We start from the raw sequence: 22,624 nt of genomic DNA, 5'->3' as shown, positions 1-22,624 counted from the left end.
CCTTAGAGGCAAGGATGACAAAGCTTCATCTCAAATACTTTGGGCATGTTGTTAGAAGGGACCAGTCCCATAGACACACACATCCCCCAAAAGGGGGAAAAGATATCAGGTTTGGAAAGATAGAAGGTTAGCAAAAGAGAGGCAGACCCTCAACAAGATGGATCAACAGTGCCTCTAGCAATGGGCTCAAGTATATCAGGGCTGGTGAGGATGACACAGATCCATTGTTCATAGGGTTGTTATGAGTCTTAGTTGACTAGATGACATCTAGCAACAACAGAAATATCTTCTCGAGAAGCTCTAGTGACTTAGTGTTAAGAAGTAGTGCTGTCAACACTAAGGCATGTGGTTTAAAGACAAACAATCTTCTCCCATGTTCTTTAAAGCTTCTGAAAACCCAGTGGAGAGTCAGCTAAGAGAGGATTCCACCTCAACAGCACACAACAATAATACCTTTTTAAGCACTCAGTCAGTATGTGCCAGATCTTTTTCTCTATTTTGTTTTTGCAACAACCCTGGGGGAGGTACTATTTTAATTACTTCCATTCTCTAGACAAAAATATCAAGGTTCAGGGAGCCACCCAGGTAGACTACAGTGCCTGCGTCCTCTGAGTGGGAGCTCGTGTTTCTAAGGACAACACCACACTAGTTTCCATACTGCATCTGGCACCGCTAAACCTCAGCATATCCTCCATCGTCTCTTGCACTCTCCACTCACTGACAATCTCTCTGGGCGAGCCAAAGACCACATCACTCTGGAGACAGGCCAGGAAGATTCTAGGTCAGCTCTCCCCCAGGGATGGTTTTCCGAGCAGAAAAGTCCCCACAGAACACTGGCAGCTACTCACACTTCTCAGAGAACTGCATGAAAAGTGCCCAAGAGCAGCTGTGACCTCAGACAGTTGTCAGCGTTAAAAGGCACCTCCACCTCTGTGAAATCCACTATGTGAGCAAATCAAACTTGAAAAAAAAAGGTCAATGTGTGCACGTGGGAGGGATTATGTGTCTTACATAAAGAGAATTCACTTCAGAATGATTCATCCCTGGGTCCTTTATTTAGCAATCTTGCCTTGCGCACATGTAGTGGTTTAATTTTTCAAAAATTCCATTTGTGCAAAATTTTTTTGCAGGGATCCAGCTAATGGAGCCAAGTGAGGCATACTCATATAATTGCATGATCTTGATTTTGTGAGGAAATTGCCACAAAGCTTGCCTGACCTGCCCCTTCCCCCTGGTCGTCTTCTCCAAATATTCTCTGAGGAGGTACTTTTATTCTGGGAAGAACAGCCCTGAAAAGTTAGTCAGTTATCACAATAGGAAAGTGAACTCAGCCTTGACTGGGGACAACTTTAACCACTTCCATCCTTCTGAAGTCTTGGAAAAGGACAAAGAAACCAGATTTCTTCATCTAGTGTTTTCAAACTTGCTGTGTCTCTGAGAATTAGCAGTGAAGAAACTGGCACAAGCCAGTAACAGGGAGACAGGCTGCGGCTCCAAGCCAAAGATACCACTGGCACTGGAGACCGGTGAAGGGGCTGGCTTCCCAGGGCTGACCTTGGCTGCCTCTTTGCAAGCCAGTTGCTCCCACTGGTGAGACTCAACAATGTGTCTTTCTGACCAGATTGCTGGTCTTAGGGCATGAAACCACTGACCAGAAAGGGTAGAAAGCTGACAGGGAGCTGGAGGAAGTAGAAGTGAGACTTGAAAACCTTGGCAGGTGAAGAGAATATTTTCATGACATTTGCAGGCAGTTAAAACCACACTTTGACTATGAAACTGGGAATCTATAGAATGCCAGGTGCCGACAATCACTCAAACGCCAGCCGCGGGAGCTGAACAAGGACGCGAAACCATGTGTTTAAAAACCTTTATGACATTTGGGCTGTTTCCATGTTCTTGTGGTGGTCAATAATGCTGCTATGAACACTAGTGTACTAATCTCCATTTGTGCCTCAGTTCTCATTTTCTTGGGGTATATTCCAAGCAACGGAATAGCTGGGTCATATGGAATTTCTATGTTCAGCTTTCTGAGGAAGCACCAAACTGCCTTCCAGAATGGTTGTACCATTTTACAACCCCACCAACAGTGCATAAGAGTTCCTTTCTCGCACGAATAGATTGAGAAATTATGGTACATTCACACAATGGAATACTATGCAGCACGCAGGAGCAATGATTTTATAAATTATTACCTAACTTGGGAGGGACTGGAGAGCATTATGCTGAGTAAACTAACTCAGTCCCTCAAGGATAAAGATTGTATAAAACCATTATTGTAGCGTGAGTATAAGGATCCAGGAGGGTGGGAGAGGGTGGAAGCAGGGAGATGAGGATGTGCAGGGGGAGGGAGGGATTAATCACCAGGTTATACAATTTGATGGGTGGGGGGGATGAGGGAAATTGAAAGAATTTCAATTTCTCTAAAACAATGTATTCAAATTTTGTAAACAAACTAGTATAAAAAAATTCTTTTATATATGCCTTTCAAGGAATACCAAGTGTGCTTATTATACATAAAAATAAAGTATGTAAACTGTAAAAAAAAAATAAAATAAAAAATCTTTGAGTGACCTTGCAGCTGAAACTGGAGGTAGTTATAAGTTTACATTTTGAGAAAGCCTGGTGGAGGCTCTTCTGACTCATGGTTAGGAGCTGGAGCTCAGTGTCCACTGATGAAAAAGGTTGTAAACTCCTGGTCAAGCAGTGAAATGCAGGGAGACCCCGGATGTTCCGAAATCTCCTGGGAGCTCTTTGACTGGTGGCTCCACCTTTCAGACAGACCTGAATGTGGCCAGCAGTTGTATTATAGCTCAAGGTTTAAGGAGGCGCTCATTCTCAGGGTTGTGCAAGGGCAGGGTCAGTGTGTGAAAGCGAAAGCCTCCTTAAATATTCCTCCATGGGCACCTCACTGCCTTTCAAGTTCCCCATTAAACACAGTCCCCACAATTCTAAGTTAATTGGCTTGACTGGGGTGGGGCATCTTAAAGAAATTCAATTGAGGTATTTAAAGGGTAGAAATCCAGCAGCTATTCAAAGAAAGGTGTAACCAACACAGTCAATTTTAGAGGGAAAAGTATGGATCACTTTACAAATTTGAATGATGTGCTGCTCAGATGGGCTAAGCTTCTCTGTAGAATTCCAATTTTGGCATAAGTGCTGCTGAAGAAAACACAGTATGGGTAGAGTGTGTGTGTGTGTGTGTGTGTGTGTGTTTTCAAATGGGATCTGACAGGAGGAAATTGTCCCTCCTTCTCCAGCAAAGCATCTGGTAAATTTGAACCGTGTGCCTCTGGGATTGCAATAATGGGTTTGTGTTTTGTTTGTGTGTTTTGTTTTTTTTTTTTTTTTTAAATTATGGGTATTTTTAAAGACTCATTCTGATTCTGATGTTCAGGAGGATGGAGAATGACTGCTTCATGTGAACAAGAGTAAACTGAAGGAACCCAACTGAAAGCCAAGAACCAACCCTATCTTAACTTTTTTGCTAGTATGTTACCAGGGGAGAAACAGTCTTAAATTTGTTTTGCTTCAGTCTGTTCACTAAATCACAGTTCATGAGGTGGACACACTCAAATTCATTCCTACAGAGTGGAAACCAGACTCATAGCTGACCCTCCAGTGGATTTTCTGAGGCTGTAAATGGCTCAGGGGGAGATTGCCCATCTTTCTTCTGGAGAGCAGCTGGTGGATTCAAACTCCTTGCTTCTGGGTGCTCTAACAGTGACATATTTTCTCCCTACATCTACTTGAAATTCAGTCTACCACAGTTTAAGCCTGCTTATTTTTCTATTTCTTATACACTGGTTGGGAAAATGGCCAATATTATCCCATTCCTGTTGTCCTTTACAATGTGACTTTCCAGCTTTTCCCTTCGGGTAGAATCGATTTCTCCACATTTTGAATGCAGGCTGGGCCACATATCCAACTTTGACTAATAAATTGTCAGAGTTCTGGCACTGTTTCCATTTCTATGTGCTGTGGGGGGTGGTCTCCCGCCCCCCCCCCCACAAGCCTCAAGAAGGGAACAGTAGGGGCACAGTGATGAAACACGTCAGCTAACTAAAAGGTCAACAGTTTGAGACCACCAGCCGTTCTGTGAGAGAAATGTGTTTTAAGTCTGCTGTCCTAAAGCAGCCTTGGAACCCTATGGGGCAGTTCTACTCCATCCTATTGCTGTTGTTTTAGGTGCCATCAAGTTGACTAAACTCACAGTCACCTTAAGAACAGATCTGAACCTTGCACTCACCTAAAGATCTCCAACGAGCCCATTGTCACAGTCACTGTGTCAACAGGATCCCTGTAATCCACTTAGTACCACTAGTTGGAATGGGCTTGAACATAATATTTTATTTTAAATATTTTCTCTCTTTCTGAGTTTCAAGAGGTTTTGAGAGTTCTGCTCTCAGGACTTTATCCAGCTGTCATGTGAATAAGCTGGCACTAGCTGCTACATGGTGAAGGATCAGATAGCCCAGTTAGCCCTGCCACTACTGTCATTGTAGTTGACTCCCAGAAGCAGAGCTCCATAGTGGACCTGTAGCTGACCACAGGTGAGAACCCAGCAGAGGTTAGAATGCACAACTACTACTAGCCCATGATGCAGCCTCACAGAATCATAAGCTGAAGAAATCACAGTGTTTTGGGATTGTTTGTTCTGTGGCAATAATTAACTAGGACACTATCCAAAATGTTCCTATTTTGACAGTGCAAGGAACTTTCAGTTACTCAACCTAGTTCCTCAAGCTTATGTTTTGATACAGTTTTGGAGCTCTAAACTCAAAGCTCTGGCGGCTTAGTGGTAAGGAATTGCACTGCCAATGCAAAGGCAGGTGGTATGAATCCATCAGCTGCTCTGTGGGAGAAAGAATCTCCTCCGGAGCAATTTACAGCCTCAGAAAACCCACTGGAGGGTCAGCTGTGGGTCAGTTCTGACTAGACAGTACACAACAACAAAAAAACCCAAAGCAATACAAGAGAAACTAAACCTCCAGAAAACAAAAATGCCAGGCTCACAGATAAACGTCTTCACAAATGAGAAATCTGTGTGTCAAGGTAGAGAGAGGTCTCGGAGCAGGGAGAGTTTCTTGGGAGTCTGACCTCTGCAGAGTGAAGGGAATGAAAGAGTTTCACCTGAGGCAGGGAATGAAAGCCCATTTGCTGCTTGAAGCCAGGGCTTGGGTGGAGGTGGAGGACACCCCCACTTCTGCCAACTCATTAAAGCAGGTTCACAAAGTATTCTCCAGCATTAGCACTGCAATCAATAATAACACTGCCCCCTCCCCTGCTGTCTTTGTGAAAGCAGTGCTCAGTCCTCATTTTGTTTGGCTGAATTTGATAGAAGACCCATTTGGACTTTCTCTTCTGCGGGAAGACATCACACTTCCCTGGTTTGCTTTTTACTTCTCTGGTCATTTCTTTTCTCAGTTCTTCTTTAAAAAAAAAAAAAGTCATTCTTCTTTCCTGTCCTGTCCTGCCTTCTGAGCTTTGTTATCCCTGGCAAATACTATACTTTGATCTCAAGTGAGTGATTATCCTAAGACATGTGTTCCTCTGTGGTGTTACCAAGTGCCTTTTAGGTCTATTGTTTGACTGGATGTTGAGTCACGGTGGGGGTTTCAGTTCCAGGACTGAAGGATGTCAAAGGGCCATAATACCAGGTAGTCCCACGAATCTTTATCAGAACAGTAAACCTGGTATTTTTTTAATTTATTATTATTTCAACTCAGTTTCATATTTTTTCCAGCTCTGTGAGAAAACTTTTTCTTCTTTTTGTTTTGTGAGAAAACTTCTATTGTGATCCTTTTCAGAGCAAACAGCAGTGGTAGCCAGACACCATTTATTTCTTCTTGTTTAAGGGTAAGGTACGAAGTTCTAATCCACCAGCTGCCCCACAGAAGGAAGATGGGCAATCTCCTCCCATGTGATTTATTGCTTCTGAAAACCATTTTGGAGACCTACACTCAAATGTCTGGTGGCTTAGTGGTAAGGAGTTGCACTGTCAATGCAAAGGTACATGGCATGAGTCAACCAGGTGCTCTGTGGGAGAAAGATGAGCAATCTCCTCCGCTGGAATTTACAGCCTCAGAAAACCCAGTGGAAGGTCAGCTGAGTCGGTTCCAACTTGAAGGCACAGAACAAAAACAATTCTGGGTAGGAGTCAGTTATGAGTCAGTTCTGACTCAATGAGAGTGAAAGAGAGAAAGTTTAAAGGCAATGGTGACTGACGATAACACAGTCTATTAGAACTTTGGGTTAATAGTCTTTGGGTTTTATTCACTTTGCTCCAGATGGCCAGAAACCAGGAGTCACATCTTAGATGGCCTCTCACAGACTTTTAAGACCTCAGTTGCTATGTACAAAAGTAAGATGTAAAGCAGGTTTTGGGTTTTTTTGTTTTTAATACACTGTGTTATGCAAATTGACCTTGATGACCCCAAAACTATAGTCCTGAGCCCCCATGTCCAGTGACTCACTCCCTCAAAGTGTTTGGCCATGGCTAACAAGTTTGCATAATTTTTTCTCCTGTTTGTTCTACTATATATATGGATCTATTTATAGCATACACACACACACACACACACACATATGTATAAATATCATGTGCCAAATCTACGTCTGTGGTGTAGTCTCATTTGCCTATGTATACCTGTTTATCTGGCCTATTAGCCTATGTACTCACTTATGGATTAGTGTTTATTATTACAGTTAATGCCAGATTGTATATGTAACAATTCCCTTTGTGATGAATTGTCCCAAAAGCTTAGAATTGGTAAGTTCCAGGATTCAGTCCTGCTTTCCCTTCTCAATCGATATTCACTCCTTTGGTGATCTCACCTACAGTAATGGCTTTAAACATTAGCTATATCTTGGCCATTCCCCATTTCAATTTCCAGCTCAACTCTCCCCGAGCTCCAGACTTGTACATACAATAGCTTATTTAATGTTTCCACTTATATCTAAATTAGAAATCTTGAACTCAAATGAACTCCTGGTTTTCCCCTACCTTGTTATTTATGGTATTCATGAACTTGTATGCACTCAACAGAACAACCTTGAAAATGGCAAAGCCAAAGACCCAGAATTATAAAGAGAAATCAGTAACTCTACAATCATTGTGCAGATTACTGAGTGCAAATAAAACCACAGGAAGAATTGATTTTAAAAGATTTGAGTAATAGCGCATGTACTAGCCAAGTAGTAAAAAGTCCTCATATCCAAAATACATTTAAAATATACATTTTACATTTATTGACATTTGCTATAAAAACCACAAAGAAAGTCTCATTAAATGTGAAAGGGAATCATAAAGACTGAGCTACCTGACTACAGCGTAATTAAACTACAACTCAACAATGAACAAAAGTTAAAAAAAGCAACAGTGACTACAGTGTATGTTTGGCAACATGGAATCTACTCAACAGCAAATAACAACAGTAGCTTCCAGTGTCTTAAAGAGGAATCACAAAGGAAATGGTAAAATAATTAGAAATAAGTTGTTAGGGTACTACTATGGAACACAACCTGAAAGAGCTGGTTCAGAAACAAAAAAAATATTAAGGGTAATTTTCAGGTAGCAGGAAATACTCATATGAGGTCTGTGTCTCAAATAATAGCATAAATATACTGCCCTGGAGCTGATTCTGATTCGTAGCTATCATCCATTAGGTTGCTAAGACTGTTAAGCCTTTATGGAGGAGACTTCCCTTCTTTTACCCTTGGAGTAGCTGGTGGATTCAAACTGCTGACCTTTTGGTTAGCTGGCTGAAACATTATATACAACATTACTATAGCTCCTTTCTCCTAATTTTGGTAATCATACATACCATGTAGGAAATGTCATGGTGCTTAAGAAACTCACACTAACATCTCTAGTGATAAGTTGAGCTGAAGCCTGAAATTTACTACCAATAATAATAATATTACTATCAATAGTTATGGAGAAATAAAGTAAGTGAGGCAAAATGCTACCACTCAAAATGGAGAATTTAGGTGGTGGGTATACAGGAGTCCTTCATATTTTGTTGTTGTTGTTGATAGGTGCTGTCGAGTTGAGTATAACTCATAGTGACCCTATGAACAACAGATGTGAACCCTGTCCTATCACCTATGCCAACCTCACAATCTCTGACACACTCAAGCCCATTGCTGCAGTCAATCCACCTGGCTGTGGATCTTTCTCTCCTTTGTCATCCCTCCACCTTTTCAAGCATGATGTCCCTCTTCAAGGAACAAGCCATGGTTTTTGCAATCACTTGTTATGCATCAGAGAATTGGACAATGACCAAGGAGGATAGAAGGAGAATTGATGCCTTTGAGCTGTGGTGCTGGAGAAGAGTATTGAGAATACCATGGACTGCTAGGAAAACAAACAGATTTGTCCTGGAAAGGGTTAAACCGGGTGGCTCCTTGGAGGCAAGGATTCTGAGGCTCCGTCTAACTTACTTTGGACATGTTGTGAGGAGGGACCGGTCCTTAGAGAGGGACATCATGCTTGGGAGGGTGGAGGGACGGCCCAGGAGAGGAAGGCCCTCTATGAGGTGGATTGATTCAGTGACTGGGATAATTGGGATGGGAGTGTCAGAGACAGTGCGATTGGCACAGGACAGAGCGGAGTTTAGGGCTGTTGTACATAGGGTGGCTATGAGTCGCAGGCGACTCGACGGCACATAACAACAACAACAACAACAACAGTAGCACCTTCTCCAAGACAAATCTATTTGTTCTTTTGGCAGTCCAGGGAATATTATGTAATCTTCTCCAGTACCATAGTTCAAAGGCATTACATCTTCTTCCATCATCCTTGCTCATTGCTCTCAGATGCACATTTAAGGAACCAAAAAGACCATGGTTTGAACCAAGAATACCTTAATCATCAAACTGACATCATTGCTCCTCAATGCTCCCTGACTGCTGACTTTCTCAGTGTAATACATCTCCTGATCTCCTACCTACTGGTAGCAAGTGTATTGATTGTGGATCCAAGTAATATGAAGTAATTGACAATTTTCATCTTTTCTACATCTATTATGATGTCAACAAGGCCCTAGGAATTGATGGCATACTGACTGACATATTTCAACAAACAGATGTTGCCCTGGATGTGCTCACCAAGTTGTGTCAAAAAATCTGGAGGACAACCACCCGGCCTACTGACTGGAAGAGATCTATATTTGTTCTCATTCCAAAAAAGGTGATCCAATGGAGTGTGGAAATTATTGAATGGTATCATTGATATCACATGCAAGCAAGATTTTGCTGAAGATTATTTAAAAATTACTGGCACAGCATATCAACAGAGAACTGCCTGAAGCGCAGGCTGGGTTAGAAGAGGCCATGGTACTAGGGATATTATAGCTAAAGTCAGATGGATCTTGGCTGACAGCAGAGAGTACCAGAGGAATGTCTATCTCTATTTCATTGACTATGCAAAAGCATTTGACTGTGTGCATCACAACAAACTGTGGCTGATTCTGAGAAGAGTGGGAATTCCAGAACACTTGATTGTGCTTATGTGAAAACTATACTTGGATCTATTGACTTGATGGCACTTAATAACAATAACAACATAGACAGAGCTACGTTGGCCTAGAGGACAGAGAGTTATGCTACCAAGCCCAAGGTGGGTGATTTTAATCTGCGGCCCTCAGGTCTGGTTTAAATTGTTTTTTGTCAAACATTCTTCTAAGTGGTATAGCACCGGTCTGTGCATTGCTGTACAGAGGCAACTTATGGTTGCTGTGATGCTATACACTGTGACACTGATGTGCCAAACATGATAATGGTTACCCATGGTGGTCAGTGTTTGGTGGAGCTTCCCAATTAAAACAAGCTTGGAAGCAGGAGTGGCATCCACTTCCGAGATGATTTGCCTCTGGAAACTCTATGAACAGTGCTCAGGTCTTTTGTTCATAGGGTCACTATGAGTCATCTACAACTCGATGGCACCTAACAACAATAAAAACAACAGTGTACTTGGACCAGGAAGCAGTCATCAAAACAGAGCAAGGAAACACCGCATGGTTCAAAATTGGGAATGGTGTGCGTCAAGAATGTGACCTATCTCTGTATCTTTTCAATCTATATGTGAAACAGATTATCCAGGAGGTGGGGCTCTATGAGGAGAAGTGTGGCTTCAGGATTGGAAGTAGACCCATCACCAATCTGTATTATGTAGATGACACAACCCTGCTTGCTGAAACTAAGGAGGACCTGAAGCACTTGGTCCAGAATGTCAAGGATTGTAGCCTTCAATATGGATTGAAGCTCAACCTCAAGACAATAAAGATTCTCACCACTGGGCCAATTGGCAGCATCATGATAGAGGGTGAAGAGAGAGAGACTGTTGACAGCTTCTGTTTGCTTGGCTCTACAATCAACATTCTTGGTACCAGCAGCCAGGAAATTAAAAGACAAATTGTATTGGAAAAGTCAGCTGTCAGAGACCTCCCCAAAGTACTGAAGAGCAATGATGTCAGTCTGGAGACTAAGTTGCACCCAATATAGGCCATGATCTTTGCAATTACTTGTTATGCTTCAGAGAACTGGACAATGACTAGGGATGATATAAGGAGAATTGTGTCTTTGAGCTTTGGTGTTGGAGAAGAGTACTGAATACCAGACTGTGAGAAGAACACACAAGTTTGTCCTGGAGAAGGTGAAGCCAGGTTGCTCCTTGGAGGCAAGGATTCTGAAGCTTCATCTGACATACTTGGGGCATGTTGCAAGGCAGGATCAGTCCTTGGAGAGGGACGTCATGCTTGTGAAAGTGGAGGGACAGCACAGAAGAGGAAGACCCTCGATGAGATGGATTGATTCAGTCACTGGGGTAATGGAAGTAGGTGTGTCAGAGACAATAAGATTGGCACAGGATAGGACAGGGTTTAACACTGTTGTACACAGGGTTGCAGGTGACTCAATGGGACATAACAACAACATTATGATATTGCCTTTCAGTCCACTAGAGAGAATTTTTGTTTTCTTTGAGATGCAATCAATATTGAAAACTTCAGTGTTTCCTCTTCTGCAGCAAGTTTTTCAAGTCCTCCTCATTTTCAGCAAGTGTGGTTGTGTCATCTGCATCACACAAGTTATTAATGTCTTCCTCTGATCCTGATGCTGTAGCTCATTGGTAAAGCACATGTTTCTTTATACTATTTGGTATTTTTTTTCTTATTTGCTTAAAATGATTTAGAAAACATTTTTAAAACCGCATAAGTTGCAGATAAAACTAAGAAGGCTTAATTTTTAAAATAGAAATAGTTCTGTTTTTTAAAAGAAAGGTGAGAATGGTTGAATCACTTAAAGAATGTAATCAATGTCATTGAATTGTATGTGTAGAAATTGTTGACCTGGTGTATGTTTTGCTGTGTATATTTTCAATGACAATAAAATAAAAGTCCTTTTTAAAAGAGTAATGACTTTCAACTTCCTTTCTGAAGTCCTGTGCTTCACTAATTGGCCAAAACAAAAACCTTTTGTATGGCAGAACTATGCAGATAGCAGAGCAACTAGACCTCTTCCAGACCTCCTCCCGGACCTCCTTGGTGCCTCTTGTGAATACAACAGCATCTCATGGTTGCAGCCCTGTTAGTGAGGGATTGCCTTGGGGATAAACATAGACCAGTGACTAAACAATGATCTCACACAATTGTTTTAAATAAATGAACCAAAAAGGCAACTGTGCCACATTCCAACTAGGTCGTAAATACTTAAGGAGCTTTGACCTAGGATTTCTCTAAGCCTGTTCTAATACTTTGTTTTGGCTCCTTTTCTCCACAAACCATTATTCAAAACAGGGAAACCTGATCTATAAAATGTTTCCTGAAAAATCTGCCTCTTAACTTCAGAGTGCTGAAGTGTCAACACATTACCGGCAAGATTGTTTCCAGACCCTTGGCAGTATGCAGAAAGGTGCTGGGATGGAAGACTAGAACAGAATACGGTCAAACACTATGGGACCTCGAAGAGTGAGGCAGGAAGGAGCAAAGACAAGACGGAGGAGGTGGGGGAAATGTGCCATTTGAGAAGAACTTTGCGGGCACTCAACTCTCTCACTGTCCACCTTTAACTATACCACAAGACTTCCTCATTGCTACATATTTTTGGTGAATCAGGAGAAGATTTAGACTGGGATTCTCAGAAAGATTGCATTCTCATTGCTGTTGAGTCAGAAGTGATTCATAGCTGACCCTTCAGTGGGTTTCCAAGACTGTAAATCACCCGGGAGGAGATTGCCCATCTTTTCCCTGTAAGGCCAGTGGTGACTTTGATCCCCTTGGGTTAGCTGCATAACTTTCTATGGACTAGTCCAGCAGATCTCCCCAAGAATTGCACGTTGTTGATGTTGCTGTGTACCTATGAGTTGGAACTGACTTCTCGCTGACCGCCCAGTGGGTTTTCAGAGGCAGTTAATTGCAGGGAGGAAACTGCTCATCTTTCTCCCATGGAGTAGCTTGTGGATTTGAACCATGTTCCTTTGGGTTCGCAGTCCAACTCTTTACCACTAAGTCATAGTAGGGAATAATTGCTCAAAAGGAGAGGAGAACACAATTTCTGAATATGTTAAGTCACTGCTTTCACATTCAGTGAACTATGGTGAGTGGAATTTTATTTGAGGACTGTTAGAGATTGAACAATGTATACCAAAAGATATGTTGAAGTCTTGACTCGTGATTTCATCTGGTGATGGGATCTTTAAGTATGCAGTCTCCTCCTGTGCGACTTAGAGCCTCAAAAATCCAGTGCAGGGTCAGCCACTGGTCAGTTCTGATTCAGTGGCAGTGACAGAGAGTTATCAGTTGACAAGTTACCAGTGTGACAAGAAGTCACCCAGAAATGGATTAGTCCTAATTCAATGAGAGAGAGAGAGAGAGAGAGAGAGAGAGAAACAGAGAGAATGAATTTGAGATAGAAGAGATATACAGAACCAGACAGAGAAAAGTTGGTCATGTGAAGATGCACTCACATGCTAAAGACTGCCTGGAGCTACTGGAAGCCAGAAGAGATAGAAAAGGACCTTCCCTTGGAGATTTCTGAAAGATTATGGTTCTGATGACACTTAGAATGCAGACGTCTAGCCTCCAGTACTATGAGACAGTACATGTCTGCTCTTCTAAGCATCCAGTCTGTGGTATTATGTTATAGCAGCCCTAGGTGACTAATAGAAGGGCCTTACTTGTTTTGTAGAATGCCCTGGTGGCCTAGTCTGTGGGAAGTCGCATTCTAATCCCAAAGGCTATCTGTATGTATGGTGGTTCAAGTTCAGAGGCTCTGTGGGAATAGGATGACCATTCTCCCAGGCAACTTAAAGCCTCAGAAACTCGATGAAGGGTCAGTTATGAGTCAGTTCCTATTTGACAGCAATGGGAGTGAGAGAGCAAGACCTGTAGCAGTTTCACTTTAGGAACCTCCTCTCAAGAGACCACCCCCACCAATCCGATAGAGTCTAGTCCTCATCCTGCTTTACTTGGTAACTACATACCCCAGCTTTTGGAGTCAATGGTGCTCACAGCAAACTGACAAACAAAAGCAAGTCTAGCAAAGGAGATCTGCCACATTTGAAGGGCAGTTCATTTTAGGTTTAATGAATTTTCCATCTCTCTATCTGATGTCAAAATCTGCCTTTACTTCAGAAGACACAACATGGAGCCAATTTCAGAAGCATACCTTTTGTCACTAGCAACTACCAAGCTTGGTTCAGGCAAATTTCTTAGCTGTGCCCATACCCACCGGGGAGATGGCCACATCATGGCAGTGCCAGCCTGGCTCCCATTTCACCTGGCCAAACCCCCATCGTACCTGCTTCCTCTGTAATAGCTTTCCTGACTGGAACAGGCAGAAAATGTTTGATCTATCACTCACTGGCATGATTCCCTCTTTATAACTTTGATCCTCTCCTGTTATCAGCTTTGAAGGGGTGCCGGGGATGAATATTTCCTAGAAGCAGTCAGTGAGTGAGTGCTCTGGTGGAATTTGTAGAACCACGGATGGTTAGTGCCAGAAGACAAGTTTTCAGACTTTTCCCACTAGCATCGAACTTTTAAAAGATGTCCACATACAATAGTAACCTTGAGAACAGAACTCTCATTTACCTTCCCCGTGGTGTTCTGCTGAAGACCATCTGAATGCCTCCAATTTATGGAGGGAAAAGTGCCTCCAATTTAGGGAGGGAAAAGAGGCCTAGAAATCATGAGACTTGCCCCAGGGGCTCCAGCTATTGGTGATAACACCTGGGCAACAGCCCTTCCCCCACAGAAATGTTTACTCATTGTTCTGAAAGTCACTGCAACACGAGAAAGGCATGGAAGGGGCTGGTCTCAGCCTACAGTGATTTCCAATGTCAGGAACTGTCACAGTCAGGGCACGCACAGAGAATCTTTCAAGTCCTCTGCGAGTGGGCGGCCAGGCTCCGCAGCATCACTTGTATTAATATGCACCAGACTGTGCTGTGAATGTTTTAGACCCAGCCCCGCCTGGCGCTCCCTGCAACATGAGCTACGGCCTGTAGAGAACAGCGTGAGAATGCAAACACAAAGCAGGGATGCAGAGCGCGGGTGTTCTTACGAGCCATGTAATGCCAGCCTTTTTGACTCTGGCCAGGGCTTAAATTAGGCATGCCATCACAAACACTTAGTTTGGTGTGGGTTTTGTTTGTTTACTTTTCCCTGAGAAAGAACAGAGAAGAGAATGGGTTAGGCCATTCTCCACATAATGACATGCCTCTATTTGGTTATATTTATATACTGTTTTTAAACTTTGCACGATTCCCTCTCAAACTGCAAATTAAATCCATTTCACAATGGCTCTGGAGAAAGAACAATCAGAGCTGTATTCTCATTACTGGACACATGAGAAAGTAAGGACTGAGAGGCCATGTGGTCTCCCAAGGCCACTCCGTCAGTTGGTGACAGATGGGATCATCACTAGTGACGGAGGGAGGAACATGCTTTTCTTTTCCATGAGACTCTAGATTAGACTCAGGCTCTACCCTTTGCTGCAGCCGTGTTTGACTCCAACACAGGGACTGTTTTTATTTGGAGGGCCAAACACAGTGACTTTTCTCCAAGTGCAGTGCCACGGGTTTGAAAGAAAGAAGAAAACACAGAAAGATGAGAATAGATTATGTGGAATAATACCCTTTGACCTCTGTTATTGCTCTCATTGAGTTGGAGCCAACCCACAGCTGACCCTCCAGTGGGCAGTTAATATCATGGGAGGAGACTGCCCATTCTACTCCTGCAGAAGATTCAAACCATATGTCTTCAGGATTGCAGTGCAGGTTCTTACCTCTGGACCACCAGACCTCTGTACCCATCCCAACACCACTGTCTTTTAGCTAGTTCCAACTCATGGTGACCCTCCACTGTGTTTCTAATGCTATGAATGGGAGGTTCAATGGGAGGAGACTGCCCATTTTCTCCCAGCAGTGGATTCGAATTGCTAACCTGTTATAGATCACTTATACAAAATCACAAATAGAGTTGTACTTGCTGGACAAGTCTGGCACTATAGATTTGCACATCTGGTAGAACCTATTTGCTGGTAGAAACTATCAAAGATTTTGAAATTGTTTTATTTCCCCACAAAATAAGTCTGATGAAGAAAGGCCGGAAAATTTAAAATGAAGAGTACACATTGAAAAGAAAAACTCATGGCAGTGCCAAAGCCATCCCCAGGAGTGAGAGGACTAACTTGGCAGCTGTCAGGACAGATCAGATCACCCAGTGAGAAGTGGGTTGAAGGGAGGGAGCTATCTACAAGGACAAAGCTGGGCATGTAGGTCCAAGTTATTGAGCGGTCCCTCTTCCTGGGAAGGCACCCATAAAATGCCACACTCCTTGCCATCTCGTCTAATGGAAGGGGAATGCTACTCCTGGCACAAGAGCCTTTGCTATTTTCGGTTGCATTACTGGCGGCTGAAACATCAATGCAGCAAAGTGCTTAAATAAGAGGTTTTTCAGCTGCTTGTCTGAGCACTCCTGGAATTATTTTAAAATGAAGAGGAATGAGTAACTAAGTTTCATTACTGCACAGACAACTGGGGAAAGGCCTGGGCACAACTTTGCTAACAAGGCAAAATTTGTAAAGCAAATTAATGAGTTCTTATTTTTCAGATCAAAACCTGTTAAGGATTAAGGATATCTTTCTGGTAAACCAGACTTGTTCTTATGTCTATTTCAACTATACCAGTAGTTTCTGGAAATAACCAGGTAGAGTAGCCCACAAGAAAGTTACCACAAAGGATGCTATTGTTCATGCGGAACCAAACTTAGGGTTAAATGTGTTTCTCAAATCAGGAATTGATTTCCACTTAGAGAGCGCTTTCTGACCACTACAGAAGATGATCCCTGGAAACTTTTGAATCTTCAAATGAGCATGCAGATCAAAGAACAAATGAAAGTACTTCGGGAATATAAACTTTTAAAAAGATGACCTATTTTAGAACCCCCTAACAATATTGCTGATGACTGCAAGCTGCCTGGTGTGCAGGGAGCTGGAAATCTGTCCTTGGTGACAAGCTGACTAGCTCATTGACCATGGCCAATAATTTCATTTGGGATTGGTAACTCTGAGTCAAAGCCATGATTACTGTGATCGGGTGGAAGGAAGCCTGCCTGGGCATGGAGACCTGAGGGTTATAATTTTAAGGATTTATTCTTTGGGAGTGGATGTGGAATGATTGTGGAAGCAAAGCATCACAGATTTGATTGCCTGTGAGCAATGAGTTTAACTGCCCCCCCCCCATTTCTCAGTATGCCCTCCGGCTTTCCTGGGGGCCTGAGGAGTCCCTGGATGGTGTGAGCTCAGCGGGGTAATGCACACAGCTGCTAAGTGAACGGATGGCATTTCAAGGCTATCCAGAGTCACCTCAGAAGAATGAAATGGCCTGCTGATTTACTTGCCCCCTCCCCAAAAAATAAATCATTGAAAACCTCATGGATCAGTTCTACTCAGACACTCACAGGCCTCTATGAGTTGAACCGACTCAGAGGGAAGTGGCTTTGGAGGAGGAACACTTAGTTTGGAGGTGAAGAACAAGTTCTTGGGTTTGCCTTTCCCCTCCTCATCTTATCTTACCAGAGCAATCCTGTAGAAATGTAAGTTTCATGTTCTCATTTGCTTGAAATGGCTTTCCATTGCTTGAAAGTCAAAGCCTAAACTTTCACCACCACTTACACACTCCAGTGTGACCCAGCTCTGCTTCCCACTCCACATCCTTGCTTTCCTCATTCCTCTTAATCCACCACAGGACCTTATTTTACTTCCTACAATGGAGGAACTCCGCCTCTCTCTCCAGCACTCTCTTACCCTTCTTTACCTGTAAGTTCTGATTTCTCTTCCAGAGCTCAGTATAAATGCCACCACCTCTCAGAAGCATTTTGTGAATCTTCTCATCTCCAGCCCTGCTGCCATTGCCATCAAGTTGACTCTGATTCACAGGAGCCCTAAGGATGGAGCAGAGCTACCCCACTGAGTTTCCAAGGCTCTATTCTTTACAGAAGTAGAGGGCACATTTTTCTCCTGTGGAATTGCTGGTGGGGTTGAACCACTCACCTTTGGTTAGCATTTGAGCACTTAACTATGGTGCCATGAGCGCCCTTTTCAGTGTATTGCTGGGGGAAAAAAAACAAACCCAACCCAACTAACTCCAAAATATTGCATTGCTGTTGAGTTAGTTTTGACTCTCAGAGACCTTTCATCATGTTTCCAAGGCTGTAAATAATAAATGAGCTTTGGTTTGAGGCCACCAGCTGCCTCTGAAAACCTGCTGGAGGGTCAGCTATGGGTCGGTTCTGACTCTACAGTACACAACAACAACAAATAATAAATAATAATGAGAGGCAATTGCCCATTTTTTTCCAAGTTGCTGTTGGTGGATTTGAACTCCAGCCTTTGGGTTCGACACTCGATCTTTGGGTTCACAGGGAAACTTGCTGCTATGCCACCAGCTCCCTTAAATCAAAGAAATCCTTATATTTTAATCTTGCAAATCATCTTATTCTTTTCTTGTAAGATCTTTATTGTGGTGAATAATAACATACTTATTTGATTAGTTGTTACTTTAATGCTGGCCTCTCCTTCTAAATGATTCAAAGCTGACCAAAGCAAAGCTACACACTCCCAGCCAGTTGATTTCAAGTCATTGTGATCCCATGTATGCAGAGTAGAACTGCTCCATGGGATTTCTACAATTGCAGCCTTTCAGAAGTAGATCACTAGATTTTCTTCCAACATACTTCCAGGAGGGGTTGAACTATTAACCTTTCAGTTAGTAGTCAAGTGCTCAACCAACTGCCACCCAGGGGTGAGCACCATATATTGCACTTACCATTGTAAATCTAATGCACATTTCCACCACTGACACCAAGTCAATTCCTCAGAGTGACCTTGTAAGAACTGGCGATTCCATACCAAACTTTCTCATAAGGTTTTGAGGGATGTTAACCATTAGAAAAGCAGACTACCACATCTCTCACCATGGAGTGGGCTGGTGGATTCAAACTGCCAAAACTTCGGTTAGCTTTAGTTGTTGCACCTCTGGGCACATAACAGACACAAAGTACTTGTAAATGAGTGAATACAGGGTCTCAGGGATCTCATATGGATGCTGTAAGATACATGAGAGCAACTTTCCTAGAAATCCAAATCTCTTCTCTGCACCACATTTGGAGGCTTTATTTGGTCAATGGCCACTGATCAAAGAACTGGCCAAACAACTCTTTTAGGAAGAATGTGAATGCCTCTTAATAAAGCAAATTCAGTCTTCTCACTAATTTTACAGTTCAGAAAGAACATGGGAGGCATTTGATCAAAAACCCTCCACACTGTCCTACTCTTCTTAAGAATAGACCATCACCTGAACCCATCCTGCCACCTGCCCCATCTCTAGGGAATCCCACAGGGCAAAGTGAAAGGGTGTGTGAACACTGACCATGGGTTCTGACATAATTGGCTACTTAGGAAATGTGCTGACCGTGGAGTTATATCTCTTCTATGTACTGGAGGCAAAACCTCCTGCTTTTAAAAAGAAAGCACTCATATAGAACCAAGAATGTCACTGGGTCAATAACCCTAAACCCTTTCTCAATCTTCCCAAAAGGCCCTGGACCAAACTTAACTCCCCCACATGGGCCAAAGGACTTGCTACTCAGAGATTAGTGTCTCAGTCAATCCAACTGACACTGGTCACGTACGTACTGGAGCAGGAGCTTAGGAGATAACACAAGCTGTACAACACAAGCCTCTGACCTGTGTTGACAGAGAATAACTCCAAGATAACAAAAAAAACCCCAAGAATGTATAATGTCATGGTAGACACTATTCCTAAGTAACGCATTTCCTTTGCCTTCTGTTTAGGCTTCCAATCCCTTTGTAAGTAGTCTTGGAGCAGGTAAGCTTGAGCTTTGAAGAAAAAAAAGATTGTTTTAGATTAGTAAATACTGAGCTGTGAGCAGCTTGTCCACAGTAAATACATCACCTGTTGGGGAGGCTCTGTCGCAGAAAAGTTGTAATCTGTGATGTCATTATTTAACCATTTTTTGGACAATAAATCCCTTTCTAGAATCTAAGATATGTTGACCAACATATGGGGGATGGGAGTGAAACTTGGTTCTTCTAAATAGATGTTTGAATGTGACAATGTTCTAGTGCCTCTCATTCTCTTAGTAGCCCAGAGTCCAAGTGGTGATCACACTATTCCACCAGCTGAATTGAGATAAAAAAACAAAGAGGGAAAATCTTAAGACTCTATAAACTTTTGCTCTTAGTTTCTGAACTGATCTCCATGCAAACACAAGTAAATCCTAGAAAATTAAAATCCAGCTGTGTCCACTTAGTAAGTATGTAAAAATAAAAGACATCAGCAGACCACAGCAACAATTACTTCCCACAAGGAATCAGAGACTGCAAGAGAAGCTACAGCATCTTCAGTTATAATAGCATCTCTTTCAAGGCAAGCCATGTCCCCAGGGAGAGCTGTGCTGCTCTGAGCAAAGACAGGACAATAAAAGATCAAGGATGCCCTTCCAGGCTGCAAACAGAACCACAGATACCTTGAAGTCGGTTTGCTTTTGACCTCTGTAAAAGCCAAGACAGCTGCGAAGTGGTCACATTACATTTTCTATAAGCTAGCCAAGCAACTCTTTTCCTAAGCCACAAAGCTCCAGTGCTTGTAGAAAACGGGCAGAAGGGAATGTTCTGGAGATCAGAACCCCGTCTTGGCAGGTATTATTCTTGCCACTTTTTTTGTCAGCCCCACTCTGCAAGCTACTAGTTTGTGCTCCCTTCACCTCCATGGTTTTGGCACCTTGATTTCCAAGGGCAAATGAAACTGGTGATGGGGCTGCAAAAACACGAACAGGCCAGTCTGGGAACTCCCTTCCACTCCTCTTAAAGTATCTGGTGGTTAGAACTTCAAACTGATTCCAGCAACACTGATGTCGGATTTATGACTAAAGTTAAAGCCAAACGGGAATGTGTTTGGGAGGGTGTCACTTTCATTTTCATCTCTAAATGGAAGACGTTTTCTTTGGTAAGATAAAATAATTGGAAAGAAGTAGCCCTAATTCAATTCATGGCACAATTCAATGCATGACAAACCCAAGACATCCTTCTCCAACTTTATTCCATAAGCACTTGGAAATACTTGACAAAATTTAAATTCATCCTGATGACCGGCACGAGCATTCTGTTCCTCTTGGTTGAATTGAGCCCTGCTTCTTAAATGTCCTGCCTTCTGTTGCTGGCCCCTTCCCTTCTAGTGGCCAGGACAACTGTTTGTTCTTTCTTAAGTTGCTTTCCCAGCTTCCAGTGACCTAAGTGAGCAACTCTGTAAACAGGTGGTGAAGTTTCTGTTTATAAGGGAGGCATCTGATGGCAGTGGGCCCTCTTTGAGCATGACCGCCAACAACTGCAAGCAGAGTCTGGAGGAATTTGACCATTTATGGTTTTTCCATATGAGAGAACGGCTGTCTGAAAGAATACTACCAGCAGACATGGGGCTACGTTGTCAAACTTTCTTACGTATGAAAATCATCTGGTGAGCTCAGTAAAATGCACATGTCCTCTCTTGTAGGTCTGGGATAGAAGATACATTTTTCTCAAGCACCTGGTGATGTTGATGCTGTGAACATTTCAAGTAGCAAGATGTTAGGTTACCACTGTTTGAATGTACCACAACTTCTCAATCCATTCAATTGTGGTTGGACATCTGGGTTGCTTCCGTGTTCTTGTGATGGTGAATAAGGCATATTCTTGTGATAGTGAATAATGCTGCTATGAACATTGGTGTACAAGTCTCCGTTTGACCTCACTTCTAGCTAACTTGGGAGGGACTGGAGAGCATTTATGCTGATTGTACTAACTCAGTCCCACAAGGACAAATACTGTATAAAACCATTATTGGAGAATGAGCATGAGGATCCAAGGAAGGGGGGTGGGTGGAAGCAGAGGGGTCAGGATGGGGGGGATTAATCATGGGGTTGCACAATTTGATTAGGGACATGGGAAGGAACTGGTGTGGAAAATAATGTGTTAGAATTTTGTAAATGAACTAGAAAAAAATAAGTTAGGTTTCTATTTGCTGCCTCCCTATTCCCAGCTGGGCTATGTCATTTCATCAACAACATGTGGTCAGAGTGAGGGTCAATTACTAACCTTTTTTGAATCAGCCATTGTTTGAGGATTCTCTTGCTGCTATCCTTTTTTTTTAAAAAAAATTATATTATTAATTTTAATGAACATTTACAGAGATTTTTTATTTCCATTCATTCATTGTTGCACTTTTCTCCCTGCCCACCCCTCCCCCCAGTTCGCTCTTCTCTTAGAAAAGTAAAAGAAAACTTCCTTCATTGGCTGCTATCTCAAAAAAAGGCTCCTCCCCATAGTTCTCATCCTGCCTGAAGCTCATTTGCAACAAGATACACTGTGCAAGGGAGCCGCTATGTGAGGGGGCCCTGGCTTTTCCCTCAGCCCCAGCCCCTTGCAAGGTGAAAGCTGGCTGCTGTCAGAATAAGGCATTTTATGAGCTTCTTAGGGTGACTTGGCTGGAGCTTCAGCTTTCTTTGCCACACTCCCCCCCCCCCCCCAAGCTTGTGGGAGGATGAGGGAGAAGCTGGGGGAAAATTACCAGGCAGAGTTTTGCAGACTAGGGGTATTATTTTTCACTTTCTCTGCTACAAAACATCCCACGCCTTTTACAAATATTTATAGGACAATTTCCCTCTTCAGAGTGCCCTGGGGGTGTGGGGGCAGATGGCAGGGAAGGAGGGGTGACAGGGGTGGCTGGCGGGGAGAAAGGAGGAAGGAAAGCCCTACTGTATGAGGCAGGGGAGGGGGGAGGTCTGTCCTGAGGGCTAGTTTGAGGAATATCTCCTCACATTCTCAAGAGGGGTGGCTTAGATGGAGCAAGTGAAACTAGGGTGGTGGTTTAAACAAACGACTCCCTGTCCTTGTAAGCTATGTTTAGAGAGAAGACACATTTTCTCAGGAGACAACACATAGATTTCAACGGATCCTCACAGGGACCGTGATAATAAAAGCTCGTCAGCACTACTTCCAATTAGACTCATCCTCAAGTAACAATGAATTCAATCACATTCCAGACGCGAGGATAGTATAGGATGGG

This window comes from Elephantulus edwardii, unplaced genomic scaffold (genome assembly GCF_000299155.1).
Source record: "Elephantulus edwardii isolate Elephantulus edwardi_28Jun2011 unplaced genomic scaffold, EleEdw1.0 scaffold00104, whole genome shotgun sequence".
In the NCBI taxonomy this organism is placed as follows: Eukaryota; Metazoa; Chordata; class Mammalia; order Macroscelidea; family Macroscelididae; genus Elephantulus; species Elephantulus edwardii.
Note: the sequence above shows the minus strand (reverse complement) of the source record.